Raw genomic sequence first — 4,789 nt, forward strand, 5'->3', positions numbered from 1 at the left:
CCGAGGCCCTGAGTTCGAGCCCCAATACAGTCAGAGAGAGAGAGAGAGAAAAATCAAAATCCCTCAGGATTTCTGTCCATTCTTGCAGCCTGAGTAGTGGAGGCTGAGCCGAGTCTCCAGCCCTCCTGTGGCAAACTAACAGCTAATCTGACCAGGAATTAAATTAAGGAAAGGGTGCTGGCAAGGGTGTGTACGAAGATGATCCGAGTCATTTAACATGTTTATATAGTACATATTATATACAAGTGTACATGCACACAAACACATATCTACGTATGAATATGTGTGTGTATATATATTTACATACATCCGCATACGCAGGTGTGAATCCAGCAGAATGAAGCCCAAGGAGCACTGTTGGAACGAGCAGGAGAGGGTTAAGGAAACACTACAGGCTCACGCCTGCCAGCCCAGAGCACCTGCCTCATGCTGATGCAGTTCAGTGTTTCGCCACCAGATGTCGCCAGAGAAACAGCTTTCAGAATTACAGTCTCCAGCGTTGATGCTTGGCAAATAAAAAAAAAAAAAAATCAAATTAAAATACACCGCACAACTTTCCATCTGCCTGCATGGAAATCAGAACGTTCTTGTGGTGGTGTGTCGGGGAAACATAACAGCCAAAGCCCTGCAGAGGAACGAAAACTCACAAATGCAGCCTCTCAACTCCAGACTCACAAATGCAGCCTCTCAACTCCAGACTCACAAATACAGCCAATGGAAAATGTTAAAGACTTCAGTACGTGTGGTTTTCACAATCTTACCCTACATGGAAGAATGCTTTTCCCTTGAAAACGGTGATCATAGTTTCTGTTGAGCTATGGTCTCACGGTGTGGTGTTGGCCGGTCAGAACACACTTTCATCTCCGCGTCCCTATCATGATTACAATAATATCCATTTTATATGACCCATAAGGGTTTTTGTTTGTATGGCTTGGGGGGTGGGTGTCAGAATGGACGCTTGAACTCATGGCCTTGTGCACTCCCTTGGTTTTTTCGTTCAAGGCTGGTGCTCTACCATTTGAGCCACATTGCCACTTTTGGCTTCGGGCTAGTTGACTGGAGATAAGAATCTCATGGTCTTTGCTACCTTGGCTGGATTTGAACCGAGATCCTCTTACACAGAGACATATTCCTCACCCACCTACCTTTGGCCTTGAACAGATTTTCATCTCATGTTGTTGTTGTTGTAGGTCCGGGACCGGGACTCGAACTCGGTACCTGTCACTTTTGCTCACTGGCTAGCACTCTATCATCACGTATCACCTCCGATCCTGAGATTTTCATAGTAGGTTCATTTGAAGGAACCAAGTTTCTCCTGAACCCAGAAATAAGATACCTTATTCAATAGGTGGAAATGTCTTCAGTGCACAGGGCTCTCTTGGGACATGTTATTTATGTGAGAGACAGTTAAAGGACATCTGACAATAACCTAATTGAGTCAGATGCTTCTGATACCAAAAAAAAAATCCAGTGACCTATAAAGCAGTCATTTCCTTCAGTTTCTAGGGAAACGAGGTCACTATTTCTAGCACTTACTTTATTCCTGATCTTTTAGCTTTCAGCTGTGACATGGATTTCTTTTTGATAAGGTAGCTGGTGAATTTGGAGGAAAACACTGGAAGTAGAAGTCAAGCCCCGCAGGGGATGATGGGAAAGTGTCAGAGTTCACCTCCACCACGCTAGGCTGCTGCCTTAATCCAAAGGACTAGGATCATAATTGATGTGGTTCACACCTGTCATCCCAGCCTCTCAGGAGGCTGAGATCTGAGGATCGTAGTTCAAAGCCAGCCCAGGCAGGAGAATCTGTGACACGCTTGTCTCCAATCAACCACCAGAAAACCAGAAGTGGCGCTGTGGCTCAAGTGGTAGAGCGCTCGCCTTGAGCAAAAAAAAAAAAAGCTCAGGGACAGCGCCCAGGCCCTGAGTTCAAGTCACGGGACTGGCAAAAATAAAAACCCCAAACCAGGGCTGGGAAGGTGGCTCAGTGGTAGAGTGCTTGCTTCGCATGCATGAGGCCCTGGGTTCGATTCCTCAGCACCACATAAGCAGAAAAAAGCTGGAAGTGGCGCTGTGGCTCAAGTGGTAGAGCGCTAGCCTTGAGCTGAAGAGCTGAGGGACAGCACCCAGGCCCAGAGTTCAGGCCCCATGACCGGACCAAAAAACAAACAAACAAACAAAAACCCAAACCACAAAACCTGCTGCTAGGTTTGCATCAGTTTGGCTGTCTCATTCTCTTCTTGTTTTGAGTTTTCCTGCTGGCTCCGTTTCATTTCCTTCCCTTTCTTGCTTTATTTTGAACTGAGTATAACTTTGGGCTCGGGATTTCTTTTCCTTCTGGCTTTGTGGCTTGCATGTGCAGATTTGTTGTTGTTGTTGTCGGTTGTGGGGCTTGAACTCTGGGCCTGGGCGCTGTCCCTGAGCTTCTTTTGCTCAAGGCGAGCACTCTACCACTTGAGCCACAGTACCACTTCCCGTCTACTTCTGTTACAGTTTTACCTCTTATTCTCGTGCACGTTCTAGATTTTACGAATCATTTTTAGTGGAGACAATAGTCATGGACCCGTCCATCCCCCACCTCTCCTCTCTACAGGTCGGTGAGTTTATCTGAACTCAGTTTCCCTTTTCCTGATAGTTGCAGTCCACTGGTGACATCATCTCTATTTGACGTGAGTGGAAATTATGGCGGTGTCATTTTAAAGACCAGGTCAGGCGTAGATTTCTGGGGGTGCATTCCACCGCATGCGCTGTCTTCTGGTCGTCAACATGTCTTTAAAGATCCTTCAGTCTCGTTATTGTTTGTTGTTGCTCAGTACTGGGCTTGGAACTCAGGACTTTAAACTGGTGAAACAGGCTCTACTCCTGACCTATGCCCTCAGTCCTTTTTAGCTTTAGTTGTTTTCCTCAGCCTCTTGTAATCCCAAGTAGCTGGGATTACAGAGGTGAGCTACCATGCCTGGTCACTGATGATAGTTTTGAAGGTAGTGTCTTCAGTTTTCCTTTCTTCCTTCCTCCCTCCCTCTCTTCCATTCTTCCCTCCTTCCTTCCTTCCCTCCCTCCCTCCCTGCCTTCCTCCCTCTTTTCTTCCTTTCCTCCCTCCCTATTTCCTTCCCTCCCTCCTTCCCTTCCGATTTCCTTCCTCCCTCTCCCCCTCCTCCTCCCTTCTTTGGGTGTGTGCTGTCCTGTTTAGCAGGTCACGGTGAAGTGGCCATGGGGTTTATGTCTTTATTTAGAGGCTGAGCCGCTTATCCATGGCCGACACACTCACTGCGATGGGCTCTCTCTCTCTCTCTCTCTCTTATCCAGAAGAAAGAGCGTGCACCTGACCCCAGGGTGGCAGGGGCTCCCCACTTAGACACCTAGACACCCCTGGGGAGGGGGTGCATTCTGCAGCCCCTCAGAGCACATTCTGGAAGCATCCCAACGCAGTGCAAAGCCAGGGACGCCTGGATCACGTACCTAGGGAGAGGCCTCCAACTGGCCATGGTTGTAGCCAAGGGAGATCACCGTGGCACCCAGGCACACGTGGCCAGGGTGGTCACAAAGCGGGACCAGCTCTGGGACGCCGCCACGCCTCCCGTGTGCTTTGAGGCTGGCCCGTGTGCACAGGCCTCAGGTGGCCGGGTCTTGACGTCTGCCCAGACCTAAGACTCCTCGGCCATTCCTTCCACGTGTGCGAGCCGCGGCTCCCTGCCAGGGAGGGGAATAGTTCATTCGTGACTGGCCGTGGTAGTGATGGGATATTAATAACTGTTCTTTGCCTGTCCCGGCCCGGGACCTGGCTGTGAGGGCGGAACTCCTGACTCAGTCCCTCCCCAGCCAGCCAATGAGCTGCCCGTCCTCTGTCCACCGGGATTGGTTCAGCCGTGGCTACACCACCAACCAGAACCAATCAGAACACACCTCAGGCCTGGTTCACCTCAGCCTTGGAGCAGAAGCAGAACCTCCAAAAACGCACCTTTATTTATTTATTTTTTTTTACTTCCGTCTCCAATATTTTTAAATTGGCATCGATTAGTTGTGGGGGGGGAAGGGGAGGGTTATTTTTTTATTTTTATTTTTGTGATCAGTGAACTGTCCCCCATCCCTTTCAAACCTGAGTTAGACTCCTTCTGGAATTCTTTCGAGGATGAACATAAGAAATAATGCACGCCTGCCTTTTAAGATCCAAAACAGCAGTTTCTTCAAAGTCTGCGAAATCAGAACGGCGTTCCTCTCCTGCCCCCACAAAACACCAATACAAAAAGTAGGTTTCTGTCTCAAAATCTTTCTCTCTGGAGATAGCTTTCTCTCAGGCTTTCATGTATTTTTTTTAACTTATTTTTGCAGATCTTTTTTAGGAAATGAGGTGACACCAGAATGGGTGGAGAAGGAAGGAAGAGGAGAGACTGGTGACCCAGTAGGTTCTAAATAGCCCAAGCACCCGGAGAGGCAGGGCTGGCGTCATCAGACCACGCCAACGAACCCCGGAGCTATTCTGATGGCCTGGAAAGTACACTGAACCTACAGCAACTTTGCTCAAAAGAAAAAAAAAAAAAAAAGCCAGGCTCCAGTGGCTCAGGCCTGTCATCCCAGCTACTCAGGAGGCTGAGATCTGAGGATCGCGGTTCAAAGCCAGCCCGGGCAGGAAAGTCCCCGTGAGACTCTTCTCTCCAATGAACCATCAGAAAACCGGAAGTGGTGCTGTGGCTCAAGTGGTAGAGCGCTTGCCTTGAGCTGAAGAGCTGAGGGACAGCGCCCAGGCCCTGAGTTCAAGACCCACAACTGACCAAAAAGTGATTGGCAGCTGGAA

At 48.9% G+C, this 4,789-nt stretch overlaps 1 long non-coding RNA gene across 1 annotated transcript; it reads right to left on the reverse strand.

Moving 5' to 3' along the window:
- Window positions 1–302: 302 nt before the first annotated feature.
- Window positions 303–4,511, reverse strand: LOC138833139 (uncharacterized). Its single transcript, XR_011373813.1, has 3 exons — window positions 3,457–4,511; window positions 762–871; window positions 303–505 (listed from the first exon to the last, which is right to left on the reverse strand). It is a non-coding gene; the product is annotated as an uncharacterized lncRNA (long non-coding RNA).
- Between the last annotated feature and the right edge of the window lie 278 nt (window positions 4,512–4,789).

The sequence above is a fragment of the Dipodomys merriami genome, unplaced genomic scaffold, assembly GCF_024711535.1.
Source record: "Dipodomys merriami isolate MVZ:Mamm:240054 unplaced genomic scaffold, mDipMer1.0.p SCAF_201, whole genome shotgun sequence".
Classification (NCBI taxonomy): domain Eukaryota; kingdom Metazoa; phylum Chordata; class Mammalia; order Rodentia; family Heteromyidae; genus Dipodomys; species Dipodomys merriami.